A 25,897-nucleotide genomic window follows, 5' to 3' on the forward strand; every position below is an offset into this window, starting at 1 on the left:
AATGCTGGCAAACGAGACTAGATTATGTTAGAATATCTGGTCGGCATGGACGAATTGGACGGAAGGGTTTGTTTCCACGTTGTACACCTCTGTGACTCCATGACAATTCCCAAGAATCATCATCCACTGTGCGAACAAACGTCTCCTCATCTCAACCTGAAGTGGCAAGTGTTTGATGTCAGGGCTCTGGAATCTCTGACCACAGGAAATATGACCTCACCCTGACAAGCCCTCTTTCAATCTTGCACATTTCACTGATACTACGACCTGTTTAAAGATTCTAATCAGGCTGCTCAAACAGAACTTACAAAATTGAGACTTTGTTTGCAGAGAGAGTTTATGAACAAAACCAGCTCAATCATTGTCTCCATTGTCCCAGATCTTAGCCCCTTTAAATATATAGACATGAATCAACATTCCCAACCATAAACTGCAAACACAGATTCTGAAGATGCCACAACTGTATAAGTGTCGAGATTTTGGAAGTTTGTGGGGCTGAAGGAGTTTGCAGAGGGAGGAATTGGGTGACAACATAGAATGATTTGTAAAGAATTATGATCATTTTAAAATCAAGAAAGCATAACAATGCCTCTATTTCCTCAGGAGGCTAAGGAAATTCAGCCTGCCCTCAAAGACTCTAATCAATCTTTATGAATACATCAGAGAGTGCACTCTATCCCCTGATGCATCCCAGCTTGGTACGCTGTACTCAGGACTGAGAGAAACTACAGGGAGTTGTGAACACAGCCTATTCCATCATGCAAGCCAACCTTCCATCTATAATTCTCACTGCCTCGGTAAGGCAGCCAACTGAGTCGAAGACCCCTTCAACCCGGGTTATAAACTCTTCCAATCTCTTCTGTCCGGAAGACACAAAAGCTTAAACACGTACCAAAAGATTCTTCACCGCTGTTATTAGACTTCTGAATGGATCTCTCAAATTTTAAATTTAATGTTGACCTTGCACTTCGTGCACCTTCTCTGCAGCCGTAAAAGTGTAATCCGCACTCTGTTCTCTTAACCTTACGCACTTCTGCATGGTATGATCTGCCTGTACTATGTGCAAAAAAAACTTTTCACTCTACCTAGATACATGTGACAACAATAAATCAACACGTTGTTTGGTCAGGAACTGACATACATCAGTGAGCACCAGCTCAACAGAGACACGGGCCTTGATGTGAATGAACACAAGCACCAGAGTCTTGGATCATCTTCAGAAGGAGAAAGTGAGGACTGCAGATGCTGGAGTACCAGAGTGTGGTGCTGGAAAAACACAGCAGGCCAGGCAGCATCCGAGGAGCAGGAGAATTGACGTTTCGAGCATAAACCCTTCTTCCTGCAGTGTTTTTCCAGCACCACATTTTTCAACTCATCGTCAGAAGGCCCATGACATGATGAAGACACTGTTTTCCTGTATGGGTCACTGGCACATAATTCCATGCACTTCCTGCTTGTATTCTGTCAGCAAGGTTTACTATTCCCCTGAAGACATGCAAAGATTCCACAGTAAATGTCCAGCTCCGGTCTGGTTATGTGCTTGTTTCGCTCGTTCCCAGGCACTTAGAAAAGGATAAGACAATGCCTATAAAAGATGCAGGATTTTCTCTGCTGCATAGTGAAGAGTCTGCTTCAGTCCTCAGCTCACTGCTGTTGTGGGGACTCGAAACCAAAACCACAGGACACCAGCAGACAGAGATACCAACGTACCCCAGTGAACAGTACGAGTCAACTTTACACAAGCAATTGCCAATTGGCTGTAAAAGAACATTGGCCTCTTTGCCATAACTATCAGTTGACAAAATCATCTGAATAGTTTCTGCTTGATCACTTCCAGTAATCAATAAAGTTGGGACAAAAAGGAAACCCTGCAGCAATTGTCTCTAATGTTTACTCAAGGGAGGACAGGACTTCATTCAACGCAAAGGCTGCTTCATTCATGAGTGATTATTCTAACATGAACTACCCTCCTCAAACCTCTGTTGTTCCTGCTCACCACTCTGAAATAGATTACACATCTCTCTATGTTTTAATCCAAATTTTAGTTGTCAGCAGCTGTCTCTTAAGCCATTAAGTCTTATTCCTCTGCACCCAAGGCGGGCTCTCATTTAAACTAGCTCCCAAAGTCTGTTGCAGAAAATGTACTCAACAGTGTAAAAACAGCAGGAGCTCCAATCCAAACTGACAGATCAAAATAAGAATCACTTAACCTCTTCATCCTGACCTTCCATGAAAATAACTCAAACAATGCTGGCAGCATTTCAATCGCCTACTCACCAGTTATTGATCCAAATCCCCTTTACAGTCTTCAATTATTCCTGATTCAACAATCTTCCTTGATGTTTGCTCTTCTTTTCCATTCTTCTTTGGACTGTGTCCATTTTCTTTCCTCTTAGTTTCTATCTGCACTGAAGGCTCATGCACTTATGGCCCACATCCCCTGGTTGAAAACTCCCAAGTTGCTCTCACCTCATCTGATCCATCCCAGTTGACTAATCCCACAACATAAGTCTCTCCTCATTCTTCCTCTATCCAGTCAAGGGAAAAGGTTCCTCAGATCTTCCTCTGTCACTGAGCTCCTCGGATATGGAACCACTTTCACCTTTCACTCAGATCTCTTGCAATTTTGTTACTGTCTTCTTTGACCAGACACCAGTGTCACTGGGAAGGTCGATTTCATTACTTTATCCATCATGGACAAGAGACCTATGGGATGGTAACTGGCCAGGTTGGATATGTCCTGCCTTTTGTGTAGAAGATGCATCTTCCACATTGTCAGGTGGATGTCGGTGCTGTGGCTTTGCTGGAAAAGCAAGGGATGCAGCGAGCTCTGAGGCCTAAGCTTTCAAGTCACATTCCTAGATTTGGGTCACAGCCCATAGCCTGTGCAGGATCCAGTGTCTTTAACTGCTTCTTGATATCATGTGAAATGGCTGAAGACTGGCATCTGTGATGCTGTGGACCTCAGGAGGAGGCAGAGATGGATATTGCACTCGCCAGTTCTGGCTGAAGATTGCTGCGAATGCTTCACCCTTAGCTTATGCACTCATGTACTGGGCTCCCCTGTTATTGCAGATGGGATATTTGTGGAGCCCCCCACACCAACCCAGTAAATTGCTTAGTTGAGCACCACTATTCACACCTGGATATAGAAAGCTGCAGAGCTTAGACCTGATTCACTGGTTGTGAGATCACTTCAACTTTTCTATCACTTCCTGTTTGCACTTCAGGCAGCAGTAAAAAGCCTGGAGTCACAGGGGAATATGATGGCCTAGAGGTATATTTCACTGGACTGTTAATTCAGAGACTAAGTGAGGACTGCAGATGCTCGAGAGTCAGAGTCGAAAAGTGCAGTGCTGGAAAAGCACAGCAGGTCAGGCAGCATCCTGCTCCTCGAATGCTGCCTGACCTGCTGTGCTTTTCCAGCATCACACTCTTCGACTGCGAACCCAAGGAGCCAGGTTATGAACTGTGGCCCTGAGGTCAAACCCCATCATGGCAGATGGCAGAATTTGATTTCAATAAAAGTCTGGAATGAAGAGACTAATGATGACCAAGAATCCATTGTTGATTGTCTAGTTCACTAAAGTCTTTTCAGGACAGAAACTGCCATCTTTACCCAGTCTGGCCTACATGTGACTCCATACCCATATCAACATGGTTGACTCCTCACTGCCCTGTGGGCAACTAGGGATGGGTAACAAGTGCTGACACAGTCACCAATGCCCACAACCCATGCATGAAAAAAAAGTAGGCCAGACCACAAACAGAGAGCAGACTGCCCTCCTCAAAGGACACCATCGAACCAGATGGGCCTTCGCAGCAATCAGCGATGGTTTCATGGTCATTACTGAATCTTATTTATTCTCTACTGGGACATGGACATCGCTGGCTGGCCAGCATTTATTCTCCAAACCCAGGTGCTCTTGAACTGAGTAGCTTGCCAGGCCATCTCAGAGGGCAGTTGACAGTAAAGCGTATGCTGTGGATCTGGAGACACAAGTCATCAAGAACAGATGAGGATGGTAGATTTCCTTCCACAAAGGACATCAGTGAACCAAATGTTTTTTTTCCCTGACAATTGGCAGCGGTTTCATGGTCATCATTAGATTCTTACTTGCAGGTTATTATTGGATTCAAATTCTACCATCTGCCACGGCAGGATTTGGATGCATGGCCCCAAACATTATCTGAGTCTCTGGATTGATATCTCACGACATTACCACTGGGTCACTGCCTATCCCTGGATTGCCAGTCCTGTGACATCATCACAATATCCACCAGCTGTGAAATTGCACACAGCAAGCTCCCACAAACAACAATGAGGTCACGAGCTTTTGAATGTTATTCAGCAATAACTATTGACCAGGACCAAAAACAGATAGCAATTCGCCACATCTTTGGATTTACATGTCATGGAATCTTTTTCACTCACACAAAATGACTTTAGTTTATCCTTCCATCCAAATGACGCACTTCCAAAGGAGCAGGACTCCCTTAGAACTCACTTGTGTGCAAGCTTAGAATTTTGGACACAATGCTATGGCGTGGGAGTTGATCCTGCAAACATGCAATTTGGAGACAAGAGCATTACCCAAGTGAGCCACTGAAAGCACGCAAATCTCTTTTGCAAACTGGCTAAATGAGGTTGATAAACTTGAGTGAGAAGCCAAGTCTGCACTGGACTATTTTACTCAAAACCACAAATCCCAACACTGGGCCTATTCCCATATGATCATGCTCTGAAACAGCTGCGGCTCCACCCACTGATTGTTCCCCCTTCCATGCATTCAAGCCCACACTGATTATTGCTGTCCCGTTAATTAAATTCACCCCATAATCGCAAATACTGTGGAGGTATTGATTTAAAACAGTACAACACATTCCAGGTTACAAAGTACATACGTGCAACCCACAAACCCAAAGACTAACAGGTAGGCAGAGTCACAACATTGAATGCACAACACATGTAAGTGCTTCAAAGGTGAACTCTCTGAGAAGCATAATTTTACACACAATAGGTTCTTTGTGGATTCTATACGTTCTCTGTTCCCTTGGGTATCGGCTGTCTCCACTGTACCCTTTGGGACCGGACTATCTGGCTGTAAAACTATTGTTGTGTCCCTGGCTTGTTTTGAACTTGGGCAAACCTCCCTCACTCTCACTGATTCTGTAACCTCTTTACATACACCGTGATACACATCATGATGAAATAAAGCTCTGAGGGAAGAAGGCTTTTCTCAAGTTTCGATTACACGTTTCCTTTTCACTGCTCTGAGGACGGGGAGGGGCATTGTCATTCACACAACCCTCTGAGACACTTCAATTTCCCACTGGGCCACAGTGGCGAAGAGCCCAGTCTCATTAGAATGGAAGTCGACACAGTCTCCCCTTCCTTGAGGCAAGGAACGGGTCCCAGAGGCAGGGTCAAATTCTCCAGAGGAACGTAAGTCAATGTGTGAAGGATGAGAGGTGCACAGACAATTGAATGGCTGAAAATTTGTTTACTTTTGTCTTGAGCTGTACCGACACTTTTTCAGAGATTGTTTGAGATATACTTTAAAATACCGCAGAGAGAATTTTCAGGAATGCACTCGGTGTTGCTGTACCTCGGGATTGGAAATGCTGTATTCACACACTTAGATTTGATCAAGAGTATTTCTGAGCTTTATCATGCAATATCAGTGGAAAAATGCTAAATGCTTATCATCAAGTTGCTTCGCAGTCCTGTGTCTGCTGTCAGGCCAAGTATAAGAAATAGGCTGAGTCAAGAATTTAGCTATTTTTGGTGACGGCTGATTTAAGAAAGGACACAGTCCAGGATTGCGTGGGAATGACCCACTCTTCTTTCGCTGGCAACCTGGATACTTTGTTTTGTATTTTTATTCGTCCTCAGGACATCAGCATCATTGGCAAGGCCAGCACTTGTTTCCCAGTTAACAGCAATAGACCATCCTGCAATGCCAGGTGCTGAGGGGGTGCCACCCTGCAACTGGGCAGAGGCACCAGGGGATTGCCCCCCGAGATTCAAAAGCACAGCAATCCTGAAGGGCAGCACCAGCAACACTGCCGCACCCATAGAATCCCTAAAATGTGGAAACTGACTATTCGGCCCAACAAGTCCACAATGACCCTTCAAAGTGTAACCCAACCAGACCCATTCCCCTTCCCTATTACTCTGCATTTACCCCTGACTAATGCACCTAACCTGCACATCCCTGAACACTATGGGCAATTTAGCCTGGCCAATTCACCTAACCTGCACACCTTTGGACTGTGGGAGGTAACCCTCGCAGCCACGGGGAGAACGTGCAAACTCCACACAGAGAGTGGCCCGAGGCTGGAATCGAACCCGGGTCCCTGGCGCTGTGAGGCAGCAGTGCTAACCACTGAGCCACTGGAACCCAGCCAGAATACTCCACAGGAGTGACAAGTTCATTCACCGACTCCACTGACGACTTGCTGACCCATCAGAAGTCTCCTTCAGCCATGTCTCTTCACACTCTGAGAACAACACAGGAGTCCACCATCAGCCAGTGAGCCCTACCTGGGAACCAAGTTTAGCCGTCTGCCAGTGGGGGCTACAGAGGAGGGGACCAACAAAGTCCTATATCTTTGATTCTTGTGGACTTGGGGTGGGGAGGGGCTGTGGGAAAACAAGTGGACACTTTGCCTTTCACGTCCATCACTTGAGAAGGAGGCACATGAACTGAGGGAGACAGAGTCAAAAACAGCTCAGCAAAGATGAGGCTGTTTCTGGAACATCTCAGGGCCATTGGGAACCAATCATTTGGTTTGCTGATCATTAAAAATATCCCAACTCTCCTCTCCACAAAGTATCAAGGCTTCCTTTCATTTCAAAGGTGAGGGTAAAAATAGAGTCTCCCACGCTTTCTTTTGCTGGTTATGCTAATACCTGAATAAATTACTTCGCCCTATGTTTGCCTGGCAGACTGAGTAACTCATATGTCCTTCAAACCCAGTGTTCAATTTTGTGCTTTTAGATTATTCTTTTCTATTTTGGCTGCTGAATCTCATAAATCCAATGTGCTTAATTTTGGTTTACCTTAGAGGGGAGGTTGGGGAGGGGCTGAGCAGGAGTGGAAGGGGGAGAGGTGGGGAAAGAGAGCAATTTCATATCCCCTAAGTAATGTACTGCCCTTTCAGACTCAGTCCCACCATCCAAAGGTTACAAGGAATCATTGAGAGATTAATGTGGGGTCTTATCTTAGTTCCCATTGACTGTTGCATCAGGGTCTCCCAGGAACATGGTGCATAGACAATGGACTTTGATCCAGTTGGAAGGCAGCAATTCTCAGGTCAGCCTCAATCTGCTGCAGTGCAAATGGCATTGGGAACATCTCCTCCCACTCTAATGTCTGAAGGCCCTCAAACTTACCCAACATGTGGCTGGCGGTGGGTAATGATTATACTCCACCATGTCTCTGACCAATTTCAGCAGCTCCCAGCCTCAGCAGGACTGGGAGCGACCAGATGGCCTCCTTTCTGGCACACCCCTCCCTCTCCCCCAAGAGTCAGGGGTCCCTTAACTGTCCTCAACTGGACAAGAGACCCAAGGGGACGGTCTTTTAATTCTCCTCCTGCACCACTGTTGGCCTCTGGTTCACAGGAATCACACTTAGAGATAGGCAATCCATGTCATTCCCCACCCTGAACCTCTGACTCACCACCCAACCTCAGACTCCGGAGCTGGGATCAATAATTCAGCTGCACTGATCTCACTCTATATGGCATCAATCAGGAGTATGTTGGAATACTCTTCACTGACATTGCCTCACAACTGGAAGACGACTGAAAGGTTCGACCCACACCAACACTTTGGTTCCTGCTTCCAGAAACTGGTACCATGCACCAAACTCAGAGGCCCATATTACTGGGACCACTAGCCTCCACATGCCTGGATGAGTTCAGCTCCAGCCAGGTAAAGCTCGACACCATTCAGGACAAAGCAACTCATTCATTTGGCACGGCGTCCACCACTTTTAATGTTCACTCCCTCCACCTCCTACACACAGTGGCAACAGTGTGCACCATTGACAAAACACACAATAGCATTTTCCCTCGGGCTCTTTCGAATGCAACCCCTGACTCAGGAACGTCAACCCACCTTGAACGACAAGGGTTTCAGATAAATGGGAACACCACCATCTGCAAGATCCCTCTCCTAGCCACATGCCAGCCTGACTTGCAACAATATTGCCTTGCCTTAACTTTCTATGATTCAAAATCCTGGAACTCCAGAATTTATGCATTCCAAGAATGCAGTTCCCCATCACTTTCTCAAGGACAAATGCTGTGGTTGCTTCGGAAAATATCTCTAAACATAGTGGCTTTTGAAACAGTTCAGAGAAGGTTTATTCAACTTGTTTCCTGGACGAAGGGCTTATCCCTATGAGGAAAGGTTGAACAGATTTGATCCATATCCTTTGGAATGTGCAAAAGGGAGAGATGATCTTATTGAAACGTGCAAGATCTTGAGGGGACTGGATATGGTGGAGACCAGGAAAAAACTTCCTCTTGGGGTGGAAACTGAACAAGGGGGCTGAGTTTAAGAATTCAAGTCAGGGATGACGAGAATAGGTTTTTTTTTGCCCCTGAGAGTTACTCCAGTACAAAACTCTCTTCCCCAGAAGGTAGAGAAGGCCGAGTTTCCACATATATACAAGGGCAAGTCAGACAGTTTTTGACTTGATGGAAAACTGGGTCAAGGATTATGGTGTGCACGCTGCACAGTGCAGGTGACATAAAGACAGATCAGCCACAATCTTAGTGAATGATGGAGCAGTCCTGAAGGCCTGAATTATGAAGTTCTTCTCCAACATACAGAATTAGTGCGTGGGGAACAGATACTGCTTGAGCCATCAATACAGGGAACCTTTTTTTAGAAAGCTTGCAAGTGAACAGCAGTGGTTACAGAGCCATACAGCACAGAAACAGACCCTTCGGTCCATGCAGTCCATACTGACCATAATCCCAAACTAAACTAGTCCCAACGACCTGCGCTTGGTCCATTTCCTCCCAAACATTTCTTATCCATGTACTTATCCAAATGTCTTTTAAACTTGGTAACTGTATCGGCATCCACCACTTCCTCTCTAAGTTCATTCCGCACACCAAACACCATGTCAAAAAAATGCCCCTCGTGTCTTGTTTAAAGCTTTCTCCTCTCACCTTAAAAATATGCCTGCTGGTGTTGAAATCTCCCATCCCTGCCATTCACTTTGCCTATACCCCTCATGATTTTATACACCTTGATAAGGTCACACCTCAGCCACCTATGCTCCAGGGAAAATGTCCCAGCCTATCCAGCCTCTCCTTATAACCCAAACCCTCAGTTGTCTGACTCAATGGAGCTTCACAGCCAATTCTGTCATCCGCACATACAATTCTCACACTGGAGCCATGCTGCAGTCACCTATTCTACATGCAATTTCTTCAATCCCAGGGACACTGTGGCCGTGATGCCTGCACACAGTCACTCCCAATGGGAGAGTTCTGCACTTTGCGTGTTCTTATGAAACTTGTCATTCTCTGTAAACCTCTAACCCTCCATAAATTACCACCTTAGCGACAGTGGAGCACACAGGTGGAGAACTTGATGAGGAACCAGAGTCTGAACAGAGCTTCGAAATCTCACCCAGAGAGAAGCCAGGGGAACAGATGGTCTGGGAGATGAAATAGGTTTTCAGCTCAGCATTAGGCTCAGGTTTGATCCTGAGGACAAAGGTCACTTAGCAAGACTGTGTAAATGTAGCTTAGATCAGCATTTCATCAGTTTCCACACTGATTTGGGAGTGTTTATAATGACAGTGCAAGGGAAACTTTACTTTCAGTTTGCAAGAGTAGATGGATCTTTACTCTGTATTCTAACCCCACGCTGTCTCTGTCCTGGCAGTTTGATGGGGACAGCGTAGAGAAAGCTTTACTCTGTATCGAATGCTGCACCATCCTTGTCCTCAGACATTGGTGAGATAGTCTGGTGTGAGTTTCACTTTGTATTTAATCTATGCTGTATCTGCCCTGGGTGCATTTGACACCATATTATAGAGGGATAGATAGATAGACATAGATCTATCCTTGTGCTGTCCCTGTGCTGGGAGTGCTTGTTGGGTTTGAGAGAGAGTGTTTAATGGGACAGCATGGAGGGGGAATTCACTCTGCATTCCATCATGCTTTGCCTGCTCTGAATCATTTGATCTGACAGGGTGAAGGGAGCTTCAGACTGTGTCTGATCAGTGGTGTCCCAGATCTCAAGAAGTTTGATTGAACAGTGTAGAGGTAGCTTTTCTCTGTTCTCATCGGTGCTGTAGATAGTATTTTTTAAATGTCTGGGTTCATAGAACTAATAAATAACTTAATTTGTAACGTGGCTTCAAGTTTGGCTCCCTTATTGTCCAATTAATGTTTGCAATAAATCACATGACAACACGTTCCCAATACATTCACAATGTGTATTCAGTCAGACTTTCCTTCTGAGATCAACCCCAGTTAGCTCAGTTGGTTGGATGACTGGTTTGCAAGACAGAGTGATGCCTGGACTGGCTGGGGTGACCATGACATGCCTTTTGAACCTCATCTTCTGCCTAAGGAGTACTGTGACCCTCAGATTAAATCCACAACCAGTTCTCTCTCTCTCTCTTGAATGAGCAAAGAGCCCTATGAAAGGCCCCTCCTGTGTCACGGTGGTAGTGACCCTACCCCGGGAGGTCCGGGTTCTAGTCGCGCCCGCTCCAGAGCTGCGTCATCACATTTCTGAACAGGTTGATGAGAAAAATAACTTAAACGTGTTTTGAAACATCAGCCCCCATGCCAGGTAATGTTCTCAGATTTGTCTTTCAACCCTGGTTGAGGAGGCAGCTGTTGGCCCTGTATTGAACAAGCTGCTAGCTGGCCGAACCCAGGTTGAAACTCAGCTCTTTCCATTTCAGAGTGTGCTCCTCAGGCAGGGGCTCTGACGGCTCCAGCGTTTTGATGGAAGAGCTTGGCTTGTAGCCTGGACAGTGAATCTGGCTCTGCCTTCCTGACAGGTGGGGGACATCGCTGAAGTCAGCTTCCCCACACTTGTTCCCTGACTTTCAAAGCATCTGGAGGGAGCTAATTCCCCCACTTGTCCTCAGAATGTCGAGTGTCATTCAAGGCTGCAAAATCCCTCACTGCAGTTTCCTCCTTCGGTCTTCCACATACTTCCCAGGGCTCGCATAAGCTCCATCTTTCCCCTTGTAATCAAAAACTCTTAAATTCAACTTGGCGTTCCTTTGATTCTCATCGCTTTCAGTGTTACCACTTTTCAACCTATTTGGGAACAGGCCAGTCAGCCTCCTCAGGCCTGTTCTGTCATTCAATATGATCTGTATTAAGTGGGCAGTACGGTGGTTTAGTGGTTAGCACTGTTGCCTCACAGTGCCAGGGATGTGCTCCAATTCCACCCTCAAGTGACTGCCTGTGTGAAGCTTTCACATTTTCCCCGTGTCTGGGTGGGTTCCCTCCCAGGTGCTGCAGTTTTCTCCCACAGTCCAAAGCTGTGCAGGTTAGGATGGACCGGCCATGCTAAATTGTCCCATGGTGCCTAGGGATGTGCAGATTAGGTAGATTGGCTGTGGGAAATTGTCCCATGGCATCTAGGGATTGGCTACAGGAAATGCAGGGTTGTGGGGTTGGGAGGTGGGTGGTGGGTCTGGGTGGGATGCTCTTTTGATTTTTGCCTTCTCGGTGTAGACCCGATGGGTCGAATGGCCTGCTTCCACTGATTCTGTGAAATCCTTGCACTTGAGTGTGCACTCCTTCACCCCCCCCACCCCACCAGTCAGACTTCCTCTCTCTCCCTCTCTGACAAACAAAAAAAAAATCCATCATATGGCTGTCAAAGTGAACAGCTTATCGAGCATCAATTGTCATTTGCCAACCTGACAGCCTCAAACCCCTCTCAGACTTTGTGCAAATAAGTGTTTCTTAATTTCACTCCTGAAAGGCACAGCCGTTCCCAGACAACTGTGAGAAAGAATCAATTTGAAGCCATCGCAGTGAGGTTCAATTCAGCAGAGTGGAGATGGAGTGGTGATCTCTCTAGCCCTGTTCAATTCGACCTTGAGTCCACTGCCCACGTCCTTGAACACAGATAGTCAATTGCTTTCTCACTCCAGATGCTGTTAACTGTAACATGTACCTTGCCGGAGCAAGTCAAAAAAAAATCAAAAGCTAAAAATCAATAGCCCTTCAAAATAAAGTGCATTAAAGGCACGTCAACATAGCAAACAATTCAAAGCCAGGTCACCCACAGGCCCCTCACTCCTCCTTTGTGGATTAATAAGCAAACAAAGACAGAAGATATGGCTGGACCTTTTCCAAGCCAGGGCACTGACATCGATTTTAAGCAATGAAATAGCCATTAGGATGTGAGGCAAGAGATAACAAGAGTTATTTCCGGTCACCATGCTTTGAACTTCGCTGCTCGCCTGTCCATTTCAGGGATGACCAGGAAATGGCTCAATAGGTCAGCTCTTCCGTCAAGGCAAACCGAACTGTCAACTCAGAACAGACGGGGGCAGGATGCACAAAAAACGTAAGGCAGCTTGCACTCTGACTTGTCAGAAACCACTTGCTCTTTTAATGCATCTTTACCACGCCTCGAGTGTTTTGCTGAGATAAGTGCCTTCAAACTGCAATGCCGAGAGGGGATTAGCTTCTTTGGATGAACTGTCACCGTCGATCCACAGAACCTCTGATTGCCAGAAGAAAAAGTCGGACCAAGCTGCTCCTTCGCACCTCAGACACTCCTGTGTGTAAGTTTGTGTTCTCAAACCATCGACAAATCAGGAGGCTTTCCTGCATCACCAGAACCTACAACTCTGAGTGTCCACTCTAGAACATTGAGCGCATTTTACACAACGGAAAATCCAAATCCCTGTCAAGGAACATGTCCCCTCGATCAATATTTCAGGATCAATGTTCTTGGAATTCAGAAGAATTCAAGACAGCGTGAGAAGGCAAAAATCAAATTCTACAGAGGAAAGCAAAATCCTCCAGATGCTGGGCAGCTGAAGCAAACACACTTAAATAATGCAACACAGATAAACCCTCTGGAATTTGTTGCAAAAACGGAGCAAGTTGGAGAAACCCAGCAGGTATTTTGGTTGTCTCTCCACAGAGGCTGCCAGACCTGCTGAGTTTCTCCAGCATCCTCTACCTTTGCATCAGATTCCAGGGGTTCATCTGCGTTGCACCAAACGCAATCACTCCTGCCTCGCTTGCGACACCACCTTGTAAGTGGCCATTCTGCTGCAAATATTGTCGATCAGCTTTCACCTTCATTGAGGGTGGCACTGTCTTTAACTGCCTGGGTCGGAGCTCTCAAATCACAACCCTAAACCTCTCAACCCCTCCCTCCTTTTCTGAGAGCCTCTTGACATCCTAACTTTTGGACCACGTTTTTGTTCACCACTGTTGCTATTTGTTGCGGTCCAAGTTTGATAGTACACACTGTTGGACAATCTCCAAGACGCACTGCGGGAATTCACCAAAGATCCTCAGACAGCATCTTCCAAACCCAAGACCACTTCCATCTAGAAGGACAAGGGCAGAACACCACCACCCTTAAGTTCCCCTCCATGCCACTCACTATCCTGACTTGCAAATATATCACTGTTCTTCCACCATTGCTGTTCAAAATCCAGGAAGTCTCTCCATAATTCGGTGAATTCCCGCAGTGCGTCTTGGAGATTGTCCAACAGTGTGTACTATCAACCCACAGCAGGTGGACTGCAGCGGTTCAAGAAGGCAGCTCATCACAAGCTTCTCAAGGGCAATTCGGGTTGGTCAATAAATGCTGGCCCAGCCAGCGTTGCTCACATGCCACAAAATAATCAAAAAAAACCCTTCAGATCACCCTGGAACATTGCCAGGGCAAAATGAAGGCTTAACATTTCCTGGGGCATCTTTGATGCACACATACTGATCATAACGGTTGATCTCCATTCTGGACCCTCTCAGAGTCCACTCACTTTTCCCCGCTTGAGCCAATGAAGCAACCAAAAGCAATAAATTCTAGCTCATGCCTTGCCCTCACCCAAGAGTCCTCGACTGCAGTTCCTTTCCACAATTACCCTTCACTGAGAACGATGAACCTGCGCTGGTCAGCGAAGAGTGGACTACAGCTGAGCTGATACTGAATGGACGGCCGACGCTCACTGCAGAAATTCACTGTAAGGCTGGATATTCAGGGTTGAAACTTTATTGCTGGAACAGCACAGCAGGTCAGGCAGCATCCCACTGTAAGGCTGGATATTCAGGGGACATGAACCAGAGATCCCACCTCCAAAAAAGCTTCAAGGAGAAGTCAAATTAAGATAAATGCCCATTTAAAATACAGGGCAAGGTGTGATCCTTAGTACCGATGTGGAATTCTCTGCCACAGAAAGCAGTTGGGGCCCTTTCTCTTTTCACTTGCCACCACTATAAGAGTTTAAAAACTTGAGGAAGGCACTGCTTTCAACAAGACCATACGACACAGGAGCAGAAATTAGACCATTCAGCCCATCGAGTCTGCTCCACCACTCAATCATGGCTGATGGGTTTTTCAACCCCATTTTTCTGTTTTCTCCCCATAACCCTTGACCCCCTTTACAATCAAGGACTTATCTATCTCTGTTTTTAAATATACTCAATAGCCTGGTCTCCACAGCCTTCTGTGACAATGAATTTCACAGATTCACCACTCTCTAGGTGAAGAGTTTCTCCTCGTCTCCGCTCTGGAGGGTCTTTCCTTCACTCTAAGGTCCCTGACTCTCCTGCCAATGGAATCACCTTCCCAACATCCACTCTGTCCAGGCCATTCAGTATTCTGTATGTTTCAATTATGTCCCTCCTCATCCTTCTAAACTCCACTCAGTGTAAACCCAGAGTCCTCAATGTTCCTCGTATATTAATCCTTCCGTTCCTGGGATCCTTCTTGTGAATCTCCTCTGGACCTGCTCCAGGGCCAGTACATCCTTCCTGAGATATAGGGCCCATAAGGGATCAAAGGACACAGGGAGAAAGCACAAACAGGGGACTGGGTTGAATGATCGACCATGATCATATTGACTGGCGGAACAGACCCGTCGGGCCGAATGATCAACACCTGCCCTTCTTTTCGATGTTTCCAATGCCGGGGTATTTGACATGCTTTTGAGACCAGCACTATTCCTGCAAACCCCAGACCACAACAAAACGTGGTCTGCAATCATTTGTACATCGGCAGACCGAAGGGCGAGATGAGCAGTCAGAACTAACATCCACTATGTCGGGCGCAGTAAAATCTAATACAACGCAAAAACCGATACCTTTGCCTTACGAATGAATTATATTTTATTCACAGAGGCATAGGCTTGCCTGTGCTACAAAAAAAAAACCCACTGCAATAAAGTAGATTGACTTGCCTGACCTGAAGCTCTGGCAATAAAGTAGGGATTAAACATGATTCTGTATGTCATGCAAGCTTAATACATGTCAAATCAGAAAGTAGCAATTGAACCTTTAGTAGGATAACTACACAAGGTAATGAACTGGCACTGTGCCACAGACACAGAAGAACACGAGAAATCAAGTTTTCAGGATCTTACCAATCAAACCTTGATTCCCATGGCATTCTTCGTTCCACATTTCAGAATTCCTAATGGGGAGAGAGAGAAAAAAAATCAGTGGAATTGTCAAAAAAAAAAGTCTCAGACAATTTGTGCTGGGAGATGCGAGAAAAAGCACAGAAAATGATTTCAAAAATGTGCAGGGTAAAAGGCAAGGGGAGATAGCAAGACAGTGTTTCGGAGATCAGACTTGAACACCCCAATTCAGGAGGTTTTTATGATACCAGAGAAGCAAGGCGCGCTTGTTGGGTTAAACTGACTGTCAGTTTGAGGTTACCATGAACTTCTTGACCTCTCCTCTCGCCTGGGGCGTGGTGAACCTCAGGTTAAACTCTCCACCAGTTCTCTCTATATAATGAGAGCACAGCCTGTGGTCCTCTGGGACTATGGTAACATGACCCTTTACCCTGTACGTGCTGCATCCATTCAGAGAATGCTCCAAGCACATTATAATCACTCCCTGAAGGCCATGCACTTGCTGCTAATAACTAGGAACGTCTGCTTCTTCCTGCGCCTAATTTTAGTCAGGTGGGGGCAGTCAACTAGATTCGAATCTGCCCTGCACATTAAGATTTATCATGCCTCGCTTGTGTATTTTATTTTATGATTTTATCCTGATTCACACACGTCTGTTACAAAACAAGGTAAATTAATGTCACGCCAACCTCTTGTGTTTGTTATTATTGCAGCCAGCAGAGGATCAAAGAGGCTTTGTGTGTTAGAGTTGTGTTCAGTGCCACTGGAAGGAGTTGCAAATTTAGCTTGGAATCTGTAACATCCACCTCAGAGAGTAGTGTCACAAGTTTAATGTCTCTACTTCTTCAGTACGCAAAGGAAATTCAGCACGTCACAAGGACTCTGAGCAATTTTTATAGATACACCATAGAAAGCATCTTGCCTGGATGAATCACAGCTTCGTATGGCAACTGATCTTTCCACAACTGCAAGAAACTACAGAGTCATGAACACAGCCCAGTCCATCACGCAAACTAGCCATCCATCTATTGACTCCATCTATACTTGCCACTGCCTTGGGAAAGTAACCAACATAATCAAAGATCTTTCCCAGGTTGCTTCCAGAAAATATGAAAGTTTATACACATTTACTTCTTACCCACTGTTATTAGACATCCGAATGCACTCTCAAATTTTACATTTAATGTTGATCTCCATCTCTGTGCATCTTCTCTGCAGCCATAACATTGTATTCCTCACTCTGTTCTATTACCCAAATGCATTTGGTATAGAGATCGTTCTGCTTTTACATGTGATGTGTTAACACAAATTCACTGTAACGCAACTGACGAGTTGAGACATTTTATAAATGGCGAACTTTTAAAACGTGTGCTGGCTGTAACTCAATTAAATCAGCAACACTTTCAGCGCTGTTTCTAAAGAGGGACTTTTCTTTAATGCGAGTTTCACAAGAATGCAGCCATCGCGTTACAGAAGAACTACCTGTAGCACGATCTGTCTGTACTGTACACAAAACAAGACTTTTCACTGGACCTAGCTACATATGACAACAATAAATCAATTCAAATCCAAAGAAAAGAGAGCACAGCCAACAGTGCAGCAGCTCCACTGTCTTGCCAGGAGTTGAATTCACTGCCCAGCTCTCAGTGACCTGGAGAAGGAATATTCTCAATGCAAGTCGCTCGGTAATTTCAGAGAGCAGTTGAGAGTTGACCACGTGGTTGAAAGTGTGGAGTCAGGCACAGGCCAGGGAGGCTCGGCTTCTGTCTCTGCTTCGTGAGTCAGCCAGGTTTTTAATGACCTATTTGGTTGGTCAATGGCTACCATTGCTGCCACTAACTTGGCATTCCACGGTGATCGACTCCACTGATGCCAGGTGCTTTTCATCCATTCATGGGGCAAGGGGAGCTGCAGAGGACAGATGGGAACCTCCCACATCAAAGAATTGGCCTGGTGACGATTGCTACCACCGGCTTAAAATTACAAGTCAACTCAAGCTTCACAATGAGACCATCATTACGTTGAGTAGAATGCTCTTCAGCAACCTTCCTGACTTCAAGAATTCGCGCCAAGGGGACATGGTGTTGCGCGTTAATGCTATACAAAGGCTCAGGCTGTGGAAATTAGTTCAAATCCCATCAGGGCAGCCACTGGAATTTACACGATAATGCTAAAACTTGGAATATAACATGAATAATAACATAAAGTGTAGCAATGGTCATCGATTGCTGGCAAAACCCACAGAGTTCATTCACGTCCTTTGGTGAAGGAAACCCATCATCCTTTCCCGGTCTGGCCTACATGCCCACGAGAAACTCTCAAAAGTGGTGCAGGAGACACACTGGTCAACATCACACAGTCATACGGTATAGAAGAGGCACTTTAGCCAATCAAGTCTGTGCCACCAAAAATGGTCCACTACCTACACGTGTTTATTTCCCGCATTGGGTCCATAGCCTTCAATGTTATACCACCATGAGTGCTCACCCAAGTCCTCCTTAAAGGCTGAGAGATTTCCCACACCAACCACCCTCCCAGAGACTGCATTCCAGACCCCCAAACCTTCTGCATGAAATAGTCTTTCCTCAAATCCCCTTGGAAACTCTCGCCTGTCACTCGAAAATTATGCCTCCTTGTTACTGACCCTTCAATGAAGGGGAACAGCTGTTTCCTCGTCCCTCTGTCCAAGTCCCTCATAATAACCCTCCCAGCCTTTGCCTCTCCAGAGAAAGCAGACATCTTCTTGACCCCACCAGGGAGCTGCAGGGTTCACCTCCATGTGTTGCATTCCAATTTTTTTTTTAAACTGGTTTTTCTGTGTGAGAAAACTCCAGATCCACAGCAGCGTGGTTAATGAGCCCCGGGCCAGATGCTCAGTTCAAGGGTAACTCAGGACAAGAAACAAATGCTGACCTTGCCTGCGGGGGTCCACACCACATCAGAGAATGAGGAGTCAAAGCTGAACCTGCTCAGAATCATAACCCAAACTGATGCAGTGACCTGACTCAGTCAGTCCCACCTCCACCTCTCAATTGGAGCTTGGCCAATCGAGTAAGCCCGCTCTCATCAAACAGATGAAGTACAAAATTTGCCGTGATGCGTACGCAAGACTGTTCAAGCAGCTACACAAATGCAAGTTCTTCAAACTTCCGTCGGTGTAAAAACAAAATGCTCCCAGATTCAACTCATTCAGAATGTCAACGCTATTCTGAGCCGTGAAAGCATCTCTCCAATCACCTTGACACCATCTCTTTCTCCAAGGAAATGAGCCCAACTGCTGAAACCTTCCTCAGAACAGAATTCCGGGTGTCCGGAATCATTTCTTACACAGTTTACTGTTCAGCCTGAAGGGCAATGATTGCCTTCCTAAAGGTGAGTTGGGCAGAGACTGTACAAGGTTGAACTTGGTGAATAACCTTCAGTCCTACCCCTTTCATTGGCCCTGTCACCCTCTGTACAGAGGGTTAGATAGGGTGGACAGGGAGAGCCTTTTTCCAAGTATGGGGACGGAAAACACAAGGGGACACAGCTTTAAAGTGAGGGGAGATAGGTATAAAATAGATGTCAGAGGTAGTTTCTTTACTCAGAGAGTAGTAAGGGTGTGGAATGCTTTGCCTGCAACGGTAGTTGATTCGCCAAGTTTAAGTGCATTTAAGTCGTCATTGGACAGGCATATGGATGTACATGGAATAGTGTAGGTGGGATGGGCTTCAGATTAGTATGACAGGGCGGCACTACATCGAGGGCCGAAGGGCCTGTACTGCACTATAATGTTCTATGTACTTTGCATGCTCTCGGAGAGACTTGCAGCTTTGGCAAGGTAAAGCAATGAAAGGTACTTGTGACATCAGCAATGAGATACTGTGGCTTGAAGTTTTAACTAAGGCGACAATTTTTATGTTAATTCACTCACGTGATGCTGGTGTTGCTGGCTGCACATCTGGAATATGACTCTTTTTTTTCAAACATGTTGTCCAATAGACACTGGTGCACTGCTCTTGTTGAATCAGAAAGTCTTTGTTGGACTGTTAAATAACCCAGTGTGATAAATCTGACATGACTACAGTTGCTGATTTCAGAATGTGCACTGCTTGACCACCTATGGTGACACCCATTTCAGGATTGCTGGGATTTTCTTTGTCAAAACTGTTTCTGCACTGTCCGATCTTAATATACTGGATGCAAATACATCTCCCTGCTTGCCTCCCCTCCCCTGGATTCCACAGCAAGGAGACTAAGAAAGACACACAATGTGAGAGGCAACAGCTGAGTAGTATAATTGCTCGACTGTTAATCCAGAGACCCAGGGAGGTTCTGGGAACATGGGTTCAAATCCTGCCACAGCAGGTGGTGGAATTTGATTTCAACAAATATCTGGAATTAAGATTCTCATGACCATGAACCCATTGTCAGTTGTTGGAAAAAAAACCCCCTCAGGTTCACTGATATCCTTTAGGGAGGGGAAACTGCCACCCTTACCGCGTCTGGAATGCAGGTGTTTCCTGAACCACGGCAACGTGATTGACCCTTTATTGCTCTCTGGGCAATTAGGGATGGGCAATACATGCTGGGCGAGCCAGTGATGCCAACATCCCATGAATGAATGATTTTAAAAAACACAAGTGGTATCCTGGGTGTTGCTTATTCTTTCATCCCTTTCAGATATAGCAGGTACAGGGAGATGGCACCTGAATGCAGCACAGCGCATTGAGTATGGGAGTTGGGAGGTCATGTTGCAGCTGTGCAGGTCCTTGGTCAGGCCAATCTTGGAAGGCTGGATTCAATTCTGGTCTCCCTGACATAGGAAAGATGTTGTTAAACTTGAATGGATTCAGAATAGATGTACAAGGATGTTGCCAGAACCAGAGGGCATAGGATTAAAGTGAGAGGAGAAAGATTGAAAAGGGACTTAAGGGGCAACATTTTCACACAGAGTGTGGTGCATGTATGAAGTGAGCTGCCAGAGGATGGTGGTGGAGGCTGGTACAATTACAACTTTTAAAAGGCATTTGGATGGGTATATGAATAGGAAGGGTTTTAGAGGGATATGGGCCAAGCGATGGCAAACGGGAGATTTATTTGGAGTATCTGGTCAGCAATGACAAGTTAGACTGAAGGGTCTATTTCCAAGCTGGACATCTCTATGGCTCTTTGAATAACTCTCTGAAGTGGAGCCCATTAAAGGGAACCAAATAAGGAAGGTTACAGCAACTACCTCAAAAGAAAAACGAGAGGAAGCAAAGACTTGAACTGACGGCAACCATCAGAACATCAGTGCACCCTGAAGAACTTTGCTGGTCACCATGGATTCAGCTGCTCAGGTCCTAAGTTCCTAAATTTCCAAACCACTCCCAAAACACCATGATCCATCCTCAAGAGATTAACAATGTACATACCATAATTCTATAACTCAATCACAAGACACTACTTCTGGCGACGCAGTGGACTGTACCAACCTGGATTCAATCTCATGTTTCTCGAATGGGCCATAAAACAACAATGCTGTGACCACCCTACCGTACTCAGATACAAACAGAGCTAACTGACAACTCAACACGCTGCCGAGTCTCACTCCCAGCTCCAGAAGAGGGTGAACCATTATTAAGCTGCATCATTTCTCTTGGTTCAAACCACAAAGAGTGAATAACCTTGGTGCACAGTGAGTAATGTTGCGTAGGTGCGAATGTGGCAGGTATTTCAAACCACAGCACAATGCAGCAATGAGCAGGGATGGATGGCTGGCTGGCTGACTGACTGACTGTGGGTGGCCATGGAGTCAGTCTGCAAAGATACGTGGGCTGGGTGATGGCAAGAACTTGAGTGAATCACACCACAAGGTATTTAGCAGCCACACAAGCAGCCTCCTAGTAGTGTGGTTTCACAGCTCACTCAGGACCTACTCTCGCAACATCATTGGACCCTCTCAGCAGTGCACCAGAGCATCACCAAGTTCAATTGCAATAAGGCCCTGTTCCACAATGCCAGCCGAATCAATGTTGTTGTTTCAGAGAACAGCAACAGGCAGCACACAGTTTGCTAATGGCAAGTCTTCGCTGAAAGGCAGGCCAGAAATTAGTCAGAATCTCCTGCAGAGCAAAGAACATGCAGATTAATACATTCCAAAATTTGGACACATTATCAAGGGCAGCTGCAAAGTTCTAATGAACGCTCAAGTGCAATGAGTTGCCCTGACAACAGTCTCCAAGTGAATCTTTCTTTGTCTGAAAAAAATGCCAATTTGAGAGGCTGTGGAGACATACCGTATAACCCCTTGCACAGCTTGCTGACTGTCATTTCCTGGGGATCGGGTTTGATGTGGACGAAAGAAACAATGCACAGCACCAAAACATTACCGTCGCACAAGCTTTTCCATCAGTGGTGAGAGAATTGCAGGTGGATAAACTTCACCACACTCCGGCCTTGACCTTGCACCGGCTATTTTTGTGCTGCCAAACAATGACTAGGTACAAGAGGGGAAGGGCAAGTGTTCTGGAAGTCAGAGATCCAAGAAGCAAACCCAGAACATGTATGAGATGTTCAGCAAGCCAGGCAACATGCCCAATTTGGAGAATACAGCAGAGGGGGGACGGCTTTTCGTCAGAACAGGGAAACGTTTGAGAAGTCTTAAATGAGCACAAAGGCAGGCAGAAAGTACAAGAAGAGAAAGGTGCGGATTAGGGTCCTATGGCAAAAGGGATGGTGGTGCAAGTCCAAAGGCAGGGCAATGATAGTACAAGTGGAGCACAGGAAGAGCTGTTCATGACACAGATGGGTCATTACAAACATATCTGCACTTGTTTAGTGTTGTGGTTTACTTGCATTAAGTGGTGAAGGATTAACCAAGAACAAAAGTCTTCAGCAGAAGAGTCACATACTTGAGAAACACTGAATGGTTGATTCTATAATAAGATAACAGCTTAAACGACTCGTCAACAGTAACATGACCTCAAAGACACTGTCACGTTCTTAGAGATAGTAACAAGGTGCATGCCACAGGCTGCAGAACTAATGAACAACAAACAAACAACTCTTGCAAAAGACAACTGTTTCAACACCATTGGGCAGAGCTGTTCCAAAGCTTCTCTTTTTATTTTCTTTATTCATTCATGGGGTGAGGGTATTGCTGGCTATGCAGCATTTATTGCTCATTCCTAATTGCCCAGAGGGCAGTTAAGAGTCAACCACATTGCTGTGGGTCTGAAGTCACAAGTTGGCCAGACCAGATAAGGATGACAGATTTTCTTCCCTGAAGGACATCAGTGAACCAGATCGGTTTTTCCAACAATTGGTAATGGATTCAAGGTCATCATTAGATTCTTAATTCCAGACATTTATTGAATTCAAATTCCACCATCTGCCGTGGCATAATTTGAGTGCAAGAACCCAGGTCCCCAGAATGTTATCTGGGTCTCTGGATTAACAGGCCAGTAATGATACCACTTGCCATCACCTCCGCACAATAACCTGACTTATGCAGCAGAGGGGAGATATTGATCTGAACTGGGTCAGCTCTGATCCAGAAGCTTAAAGGAGCAGAAGGCGTTCCACACAACAAATAAAGATGCCCAAAAGGTAAGTGGCATTGAAATATATCAATCAGAATTGTGCAGCACGCAATCACAGCCTTGGTCTCATCTTTACAGAGTCCATCTCATATCATCGCACTGTGGTTGGAAGGAAAAGCAAATTCATGTGGCATTGCATCACTTCCTCCGATGATGCAGAGTATCATGTCAGCATGTCACAGTCACCCTTACACTCCATAATCCAGCTGAGGACCTCAATGTGGTTTCAACCAGAGTCTCTCTACTTGGGAATTTATTTGCACAGAAACCCCCTCGTGGTTGTCTTACTTTTATGATCAAATGGCCGCCTTCTGCTGCTGTTCTGAACAATGGAACTTGATTGAGGTGCCAAACGCTAACCCTTCATCGTGCCACTCAGCAGACACCCATTATCATGAAATCTGTTCAACTGCTCATGTGGGGGGGCAAAGTTACCATCCAATGCAAACTGCAGAAGGTCAAAGGATACATTCTCTGAATAATCAGGAAACACGGGGCAAAACCTGAAGGTCATTCTCCATTGAGTCTGGTACCCAAATATAATGGGAGAGAACAGCTTCATGTCGAACCATTGATGCCAATACACTGAAGGTGAGCAAGGAATGCAATGCTCCCAGGCGGGTAGTCAACCAGGATGCTTGGAGCATTCCCAGTTGACAGGGAGAGCTCATTGATCCTCAGTTAAAGATGCTTGAACATCCTGATCATGGGCTGCCTCTGCAGTATTCCACTCCATGTACACAGAAAGGAAACAATCTTTCTCTTTTCAACCTTGCTGATTTTGCTTCACATCCAAAGAGAATTACCAAGGTCCTCTGCGAGAGATTTATTCTCCCAAAAACAGAGATGTTTACGATATAAATAGCACATTCAACAATTATGCTGCATTTTGGAGTGTATCTGTGGCATAAAATATGTGAGCTAGGCAAATAACAGGGAATCAGGATTAGAGTGCAAGGGAGGGTGGCATTTCGAGACCTTGTTCATGTTAATGACACCTGGAATAATTATGCAAAAGATGCAAATACTTAAGACTGTTCAAACACAGTGACTTGAGCTCAGGGATATTGTTAGTTCCTTAGAGATAGCAACTGGGTGCATGCTATTGTAGAACTGATAACAGCAAATGAAAAATAGCTCCTACAGAATGTTCCTTTCTCATTGATTGCATCTACAGTTTGTTAACATTTGAAAACCAGAAAATGTGCTTTGAACAAACAGAAATTGCTGAAAAAGCTCTGCAGGCCCAACAGCATCTGTGAAGAGAAATCAGATTAACTCTTGGCATCCGGTGACCCTCTCTCAGGAATATTAACTCCGATTTCTCTTCACAAATGCTGCTAAGCTTTTCCAGCAATTTCTGATTTGCAGCATCCGCAGTTCTTGAGAGTTTTTATGAATTTGTATTGAATCCTGTCCCTGGAAGAGAAAGGTGTTGTGTGAAGGGGTTGGGGTGTTGAGTTAACACTTTTTCTCCTTTAGTACCAACAAGCTAAACCAAAGGTGAAAAGTACTTTTTTTAAAATTCCCTACAGTGTGAAAACAGGCCCTTCAGCCCAGTAAGTCCACACCGACCCTCTGAAGAGTACCCCATCCAGTCCAATTTCCCTCTGACTAGTGCACCTAACACTATGGGCAATTTAGCATGACCAATTTACCTATCCTAACCTGGACTGTGGGAGGACACCGGAGCACACGGACGAAACTCACGCAGACACGGGGAGAATGTGCAAACTCCACATAGACAGTCACCCAAGGCTGGAATCGAACCTGGGACCCTGGTGCTGTGAGGCAGCAGTGCTAACCACTGAGCCACCGTGCCACCCCCTACTTGATTTGGAGCTCACAAATTCAGAGAAGATATTTGTCATCATGTGATAAAATGGCAGAACTATATTGTTAAAAAAAATCATTCATTGCCATAGTTAAAAAAAAAGGATCCACATTTAAGGATAAAGGCACATATGACTGACGTGGCAACATGAAGCCGGTGTTTGCCGGACATTGAGTGATTTGTTATGCAAGCCATGTCAAAAAACTGGAACACAGCAGAATGACGACGGCATCGTCTTTGCTGACTGACAAATCAATTTTACAACATCTGTCAGAGATGGGTAGAATGAGAGTTTTCCATTCATTCGGTTATGTATAGGTACTGCCCTCCAAAACGATTCATGTCACGGTCACCCTGTTAGTTTATCAAATGGGGAAAGAAATTATCCAACATTTTTCCTTTCACTCCTTAAAAATGAAGAGCAAGTGACCAACGTGGTCAAGATCCCTCAGTGAGTGCAGGAAGTCTGGTATGAAGCAGAGTGCTAGGAGATGGACACGCAGAAGGACAGAGGAAACTGAGACCACAGGTCGATCTTGGGTGTGGACAAGTTTCTATCAGACCATCACCTGGAAAAGGTCCACCCTCCATTCTGCAGCAGCAGCAGGAGCAGTGAGACCAAGGAGTTGAGTGAAAGTGGTCGAATTGCGTAGTGGGAAGGCAAGTGAACTGATATATTTGGGCAGAGGCTAAACCCGAGACACAACACGTGTGCAGCATCTCCAACCTGCCCTCTTCCTCGAACCAAAAGAATAAGACTCTGTGTTAATAAGGTTTTTCTTTTTTATACTGTGCTGCTAAGTAATGTGATTGGTAATTTTTTAAAAAAAAATTCATTTCTCTATTATTTGATACTATAATTGGACAAAGTTTAGCTTAAGAGG

General features: G+C 45.4%; 1 long non-coding RNA gene across 2 annotated transcripts in view; it reads right to left on the reverse strand.

Annotated features, from left to right (window-relative positions):
• The window catches only part of LOC122543232, a 184,500-nt gene that overhangs the window by 151,790 nt on the left and 6,813 nt on the right, over nucleotides 1–25,897 (reverse strand). For both annotated transcript variants that reach the window (XR_006309966.1, XR_006309967.1), the window contains exon 2: nucleotides 15,618–15,667. This is a non-coding gene — a long non-coding RNA (uncharacterized LOC122543232). The remainder of the gene's footprint in view (nucleotides 1–15,617; nucleotides 15,668–25,897) is intronic.

This window comes from Chiloscyllium plagiosum, chromosome 42 (genome assembly GCF_004010195.1).
Source record: "Chiloscyllium plagiosum isolate BGI_BamShark_2017 chromosome 42, ASM401019v2, whole genome shotgun sequence".
Classification (NCBI taxonomy): Eukaryota; Metazoa; Chordata; class Chondrichthyes; order Orectolobiformes; family Hemiscylliidae; genus Chiloscyllium; species Chiloscyllium plagiosum.